At 44.1% G+C, this 7364-nt stretch overlaps 1 protein-coding gene across 5 annotated transcripts in view; it reads left to right on the plus strand.

Moving 5' to 3' along the window:
• ZNF44 (zinc finger protein 44) overlaps nucleotides 1–7364 on the plus strand; it is a 28851-nt gene that overhangs the window by 2497 nt on the left and 18990 nt on the right. The window lies entirely within an intron of this gene.

Below are 7364 nucleotides of genomic sequence, written 5' to 3' on the forward strand. Positions count from 1 at the left end.
CGTAAACCCGGGAGGTGGAGCTTGCAGTGAGCTGAGATCTGGCCACTGCACTCCAGTCCGGTTTCTCCAAGCCTAGTTTTCATTCCTTGGTGACACATGGCTTATCAGCAAATTGGATAGTGTTATTCAGGGGACAAGACAAATGATTTCTGCCTTCTGGACTCTCTCTGACTGTGAAACTAGAAAACTGTATCTAAAAACTGGAAAACCCACCCAATGAGGTTTCGCAAGAGCCTGAAAAAGACATAAGGCAGTGTCTACTAGGAGTGTGATTGCTGAGCACTTCAGTGAGCACCTTAGGGCTGGGGGATGTGCCAGGTGATAGAACGACCTGACCTGACAGTTGAGTCAGACTTGTCCAGTCAGTTCTGCCCCACCCTGGGTTAGTTAACCTGAAAAGATTTGTTCAGTTATTTCAAATTTAATTGTTTATTAATTGTAAAGTGCATCCTATCACTAGAGATTGATAGAGAAAATAAAGTATTTCTAAAGAGGCCAGAAAGGGTTGGAATTCAGAAAACAAATTATGTAGTTTTCTATTCCTTCTTTTTTTTTTTTTTTTTTTATTTTATTTTATTGAGACAGGGTCTCCCTCTGTCACCCCGGCTGGAGTGTGGTGGTACCATCATGGCTCACTGCAGCTTAGGCAGCCTAGACTGCCTGGGCTCAGTCTCTGGAGTAGCCGGGAGTATGCCACCATGCCCTACTAATTTTTGTCTTTTGTAATGGGGTTTCCTCCTGTTGCCAGGCTGGTCTCGAAGTCCTGGGCTCAAATGATCTCCTGCCTTGGCCTCCCAAAGTGCTGGGATTACAAGCATGAGCCACTGGACCCAGGCCCTATTCCATTTTTTAAAACTTTTTTTCTTTTCTTTTTTTTTTTTTTTTTTTTTGAGATGGAGTGCAATGGCACGATCTCGGTTCACTGCAACCTCTGCCTCATGGGTTCAAACAGTTCTTCCTCAGCCTCCCGAATAAATGGGATTACAGGAACGCATCACCACACCTGGCTAATTTTTGTGTTTTTAGTAGAGACGGGGTTTCATCATGTTGGCCAGGCTGGTCTTGAACTCCTGACCTCAGGTCATCCACCAGCCTCAGCCTCCAAAAGTGCTGGGATTACAGGTGTGAGCCACTGCGTCTGGTCTTTTTCTTTTTCTTTTTGAAACAAGGTCTCGCTCTGTTACCCAGGAGTGCCGTGGTATGATCTCAGCTCACTGCAACCTCTGCCTCCAGGGCTCAAGTGATCCTCCCACCTCAGCCTCCCAAGTAGCTGGGACTACAGGCGTGCACCACCATACCTGGCTAATTTTTGTGTTTTTGATGGAGATGGGGTTTCACCATGTCGCCCAGGCTGGAGCATTTTAAAAAAACTTTTATTTACTTTTATTACCCCAGAGACCGTGTAATAGGTTTGTTAGGTCTTTTGTTGGATGATTTCAAATGGAATTTCAGGGCCTACCAGTGGAAATACTACCAAGGGAAAAATTTGGGGAAAACTCTTCCATTTTGGCTGCAGAAAAAATGAATATATTTTCACAAGAATGTGTGGTAGGTATCTGATTGAATTATAAAGCTTTACCAAAACTTTAGTTTCTTTTCTTTTTAGGCTGGAGAACTTGGGACAGTGGATAAGTCTGGTCTGTTCCTGTTATCTGGACTTGGCAGATTAATGCAACATTCTGTGGGACTTTGCAAATAGCTAAAGAACTTAAATATCATTTGTTTACTAAAGGCTTCATCATTATGAAAGTAGTAACTGATGTTTATTATCTGAGATGGATACTTGTGCTTTTCTTGTTGAGCTATAAAAAATAGAAGTGACTTACAATTTCCTTCCCTCATATAAACACTGAATTTGAGTGATTTTGATAGATTCATCACATGTGGGGTTTTGTTTGTTTTATTTTTTAAATCCATGTAAGGCATGGAAGGGTAAGCAAATAGCCTTGACTGGGGTGGAGAGGCTTGAGGCCAGTGACTCCAAGTGGAGGCCAATTTTCAGCCTGCAGAGGGACACTGTGTGCCCAGTTTAGTTGGTTCTTCCTGGGGAGCCTCCCCTGCAGGTGTCCTAGCCTGATCACTCCAGCAATAGGAGGAGCCTTTTTTTTTTTTTTTCTTTTTTGAGACGGAGTCTTGCTCTGTCTCCCAGGCTGTAGTGCAATGCTATGATCTTGGCTCACTGCAACTTTCGCCTCCTGAGTTCAAGTGATTCTCCTGCCTCAGCCTCCTGAGCAGCTGGGATTACTGGTGTAGGCCACCATGGCCAACTAATTTTTGTATTTTTAGTAGAGATGGGTTTCACCATGTTGGTCAGGCTGGTCTCAAACTCCTGACCTTGTGATCCGCTGGCCTCGGCCTCCCAAAGTGCTGGGATTACAGGCATGAGCCACTGTGCCTGGCCTGGGAGGAGCCTTTTTTTTTTTTTTTTTTGAGATGGAGTTTCGCTCTTGTTGCCCAGGCTGGAGTGCAGTGGCGTGATCTCGGCTCACCACAACCTCAGCCTCCCGATTTCAAGCAATTCTCCTGCCTCAGCCTGCTGAGTAGCTGGGATTACAGGCATGCGCCACCATGCCCAGCTGATTTTGTATTTTTAGTAGAGACGGGGTTTCTCCATTTTGGTCAGGCTGGTCTCGAACTCCTGACCTCAGGTGATCTGCCTGCCTTGGCCTCCCAAAGTGCTGGGATTACAGGTGTGAGCCACCGTGCCCAGCCAAGGAGGCTTTTATACTAAGAGAAGCTACAGAGCACTGGAAATCTGGAGATCCACAGGCAGAGGCAGTTAGGGTGATGCCATGTCTGAGGTTGTATTTGTTATTGTTGTAGGGCTGTCACTAGACAGTCTTCAGGTAAGATAAATCTGAATTTAGCTAAGAAATGAGTTTATTCTAAAAGAGCACTACATAAGGGGAAGAGCACTAAGTATAAGATCTGAAAGCATCTTAAAGCTTGGGTGGAAAGTTGCTTTCAAGGTGAAGAGCAACCAATATTACAAAGGAAATGAGACGGAGAGGGCAGGATGGAGGGTGAAAATCAGATTCTAGATCACAGAGTGTTTTACCCTGACTTAAGCCTGTTCATAGGATGAGTCATGAAAGAGGGGTTGTGTTTTGGTGCAGGCTGAGGGTGTGTCAAAAATCAGTGGCCTAGAAGAAAGTACGAAACTTAAGTAGTTTCCTTTCTTTTCTTTTCTTCTTCTTTTTTTTTTTTTTTGAGACACAATTTCACTCTTGCTCAGACTGGAGTGCAGTGGCGCCATCACAGCTCACTGCAGCCTTGACCTCCCCAGGCTGAGGTGATTGTCCCATCTCAGCCTTCTGGGTAGCTGAGACTATAGGTATGCACCCCCATGCCCAGCTAATTTTTTTGTATTTTTTGCAGAGACAGGGTTTCACCATGTTGCCGAGGCTGGTCTTGAACTCCTGGGCTCAGGTGATCCACCCACTTCAGCCTCCCAAAGTTCTGGAATTAGAGACATGAGCTATCAGGCCTGGCTGCAAGTTTCCTTTGGAAGCATTTTGTTCAGAGTAATCAGTAGAGGCAAAAACTATTCAGCTAGTTATTTATAAGACAAAGAATGGGAATTTGGAGGGCCTTGTTACAGGTTAAAAAGGCAGGAGCCAGAATTGATGTCAGTGAAGGATGTTTCTCTGCACTGGGCTGCTTGTCCAGAACAGAAAGAACTGGGCATGGTAGTGGGGGTCAGGTAGTTTGAGGTGATTTCTTATACCTTTTTTGTTTTTTTGAGATGGAATCTCACTCTTTGGCCCAGGCTGGAGTACAATGGCATGATCTTGGCTCACTGTGACCTCTGCCTCCCTGCAACCTCCACCTCCTACGTTCAAGCTATTCTCCTGCCTCAGCCTCCTGAGTAGCTGGGATTACAGGTGCATGTGACCATGCCTGGCTAATTTTTCTGTTTTTAGTAGAGATGGGGTTTCATCATGTTGGCCAGGCTGGTCTCGAACTTCTGACCTCATGATCTGCCTACCTCAGCCTCCCAAAGTACCGGGATTATAGGTGTGAGCCACTGTGCCTGGCCTCTTAAATCATGCTTATTACCAGGATTACAGGGCTTATCCAGGATTACAGGGCTTATGTAAAATTGAACATTATCAGCTGCTTGGTTGTATATTCAGTGAGTTTTTTAAATCAGAGTAGAAATTGCACTCATTAAAATATCTTTGAGGGCTCACATAAGTCTCTTGCATTTAGGTATTCTTGACATATACTTTATAACAAACTGATAACCTTAAGCAGCTTGTTTAACTGAGTTCTTCAACTTCTTGTAGCAAATTATTAAATCTGATAGTAGAGTTGTTGGTTTTATACACATTTGGTTAAAAGGGTGGTCCCTAGGGCTTGCATTTGGCCTCTGCAGTAGGGTCCCTGTTGTGGAACTGAGCCTTCAATTTGTGGGGTCTGTGGAAATGTTAGATGGTGTCAGCATTGAATTATCGAACACCAGTTTTTGTTGGAGAATCGGCTCGTGTTCAGCAAATGCTACATATTTGTTGTCAGAAGTAATGTTAGATAAAAGACCCATGGATTACAACCATGACTCTGGATTTGTCATTGTTATTCATTATAGGTTCAGTGTGTATTCACCCATAGGCATAGTTTTGCTTCTTCAGTTTCTGGTTAGTTAATACTACCATTAATATACCATCCACATAATGCTGAAAAGGCAATCCTACTACAAGGTATCTACCCAAAGGAGTGGAAATCATTATATCAAAAAGTTCCTTGCACTCACGTTTATTGCAGACGATTCACAATAGCAAACGTACAAAATCAGCCTAAGTGTCCATCGACAGAAGATTGAATAATGAAAATGTGATATATTCACACAGTGGAATACTATTTAGACATTAAAAAGAATGAAATTGTTTCTTTTGCAGCAATATGGATGGAATGGGAGGCATGATCTTAAGTGAAACAACTCAGACACAGAAAGACAAATACTGCCTGTTCTCATTTATAAGTGGGAATTAAAGAATGTGTGTAGGGCCAGGCACGATGGCTCACACTTGTAATCCCAGCACTTTGGGAGGCCAAAGCAGGTGGGTCACGAGGTCAGGAGATCGAGACCATCCTTGCTAACATGGTGAAACCTTGTCTGTACTAAAAATACAAAAAAGTAGCTGGGTGTGGTGGCACGCACTAGTCCCATCTACTCGGGAGGCTGAGGCAGGAGAATCGCTTGAACCCGGGAAGCGGAGGGTGCAGTGAGCTGAGATCGTGTCACTGCACTCCAGCCTGGGCGATAGAGTGAGATTCCATCTCAAAAAAAAAGAATGTGTATATATGTGGACAAGTGAAGACTCATGGGGATGAGGGAGGTTATTTGGTGGATAATGGAGATTGCTCCAGGGATGGATGCACTGAAAGGCCTGACTTTACAAGGCAATATATCAGTGTAGTAAAATTGCACCTGTACTCCATGAATATATGTATATAATTTATACATATATATGTATATGTACATATACATATGCGTATATGTGTGTGTATGTATATATATATATGGAATGCACATTTTAGGGTACTACCCAAGAGTACTGAATTAGTAATTCTTGGAACTGGGCCCAGTGATTTTTTTTTCTTTTTTTTTTTTGAGACAGTCTTACATCTGTCGTCCAGGCTGGGATGCAATGGCACGATCTTGGCTCACTGCAACCTCTGCCTCAGCCTCCTGAGTAGCTGGGACTACAGGTGTACACCGCCATGCCCGGCTGATTTTTGTATTTTTAGTAGAAACAGGTTTCACCTTGTTGGCCAGGCTGGTCTTGCCAGGTCAGGTTTTTTTTTTTTTTTCTTTTTTTCTTTTGAGTTCTTTTGCCCAGGCTGGAGTGCAGTGGCATGATCTCGGCTCACTGCAACCTCTGCCTTGTGGGTTCAAGCATTTCTCTGCCTCAGCCTCCCAAGCAGTTGGGATTACAGGTGCCCACGACACCTGGCTAATTTTTGTATTTTTAGTAGAGACAGGGTTTCACCATCTTGGCCGTGCTGGTCTCGAACTCCTGACTTCGTGATCCACCCACCTCAGCCTCCCAAAGTGCTGGGATTACAGGTGTGAGCCACTGCGCCCGGCCTCCAGTGATCTGTTTTTTAACAAGCTCTTCAGATGATTCTCATGCACATAAAGTATGAGAACTAGTTCATCAGAGCCACCTGTTAAAATATAATGCAAAAATATATAACTAAAATGTAAATATAATTAGTAACTAAATTGGGACACTAGAGAATATTGATTTGATTCAAAGACAGCAAGAAAGGATGAACAGACGGGGGGAAAACAGGAAAATTGTGCTGAAAAGATTTTTGTTTTCTTTATTTGCCTCCATCTGTTTGACACATGCTGTTACCTAAGGCTATGGTCATGCAGTTTACTCACACATTGCAGTGCTCATAGGACTTGACTTTTTTTTGAGACAGAGTTTTGGTCTTGTTGCCCAGGCTGGAGTGCAATGGTGCGATCTCGGCTCACTGCAACCTTCACCTCCCAGATTCAAGCGATTCTTCTGCCTCAGCCTCCCTAGTAGCTGGGATTACAGGCATGTGCCACCACGCCCGGCTAATTTTGTATTTTTAGTAGAGACAGGGTTTCTCCATGTTGGTGAGGCGGGTATCAAACTCCTGACCTCAGGTGATCCGCCTGCCTCGGCCTCCCAAAGTGCTGGGATTACAGGCGTGAGCCACTGTGCCTGGCCAGGACTTGACTTTTAAGTTAATTTTTTGATGTTGTTGACAATGTTGTTTTTGTCTCTACACTCTAACAGTTCATGAGTTTTTTAACATGTGGGGGAAACATTGCTGGGTTATGGATTATAGACAAACTTCAGTTTATTAGGACATCATAATAGCATGTGTGGATTAACCGTCTGACCAGACCGGGTGTTGTGGCTCACGCTTGTTATCCCAGCACTTTGGGAGGCCTTGGTGGGTGGATCACCTGAGGTCAGGAGTTCGAGATTAGCCTGGCCAACGTGGTAAAACCCCATTTCTACTAGAAGCACAAAATATTATCCGGATGTGGTGGCGGGTACCTGTAATCCCAGCTACTGGGAAGGCTGAGGCAGGAGAATTGCTTGGACCCCGGAGGCGGAGCTTGCAGTGAGCCAAGATCACGCCATTCCACTCCAGCCTGAGCAACAAGAGTGAAAATCTGTCTAAAAAAAAAAAAGTTTTCTGACTATGTATGCATGTCTGTTTATACTTTTTTTCCCCCCCGGGCTTAATTCACTTTATTTTCTTTCTTTCTTTCTTTCTTTTCTTTTTTTTTTCAGAGGGAGTCCCTCTTTTTAGCGGGGGTGGAAGGGCAGGGCCGGATCTCAAGCAATCCGAAAGCTCCGCCTCTCAGGTTT

Source organism: Rhinopithecus bieti, unplaced genomic scaffold (assembly GCF_001698545.2).
Source record: "Rhinopithecus bieti isolate Rb0 unplaced genomic scaffold, ASM169854v2 scaffold_15296, whole genome shotgun sequence".
In the NCBI taxonomy this organism is placed as follows: Eukaryota; Metazoa; Chordata; class Mammalia; order Primates; family Cercopithecidae; genus Rhinopithecus; species Rhinopithecus bieti.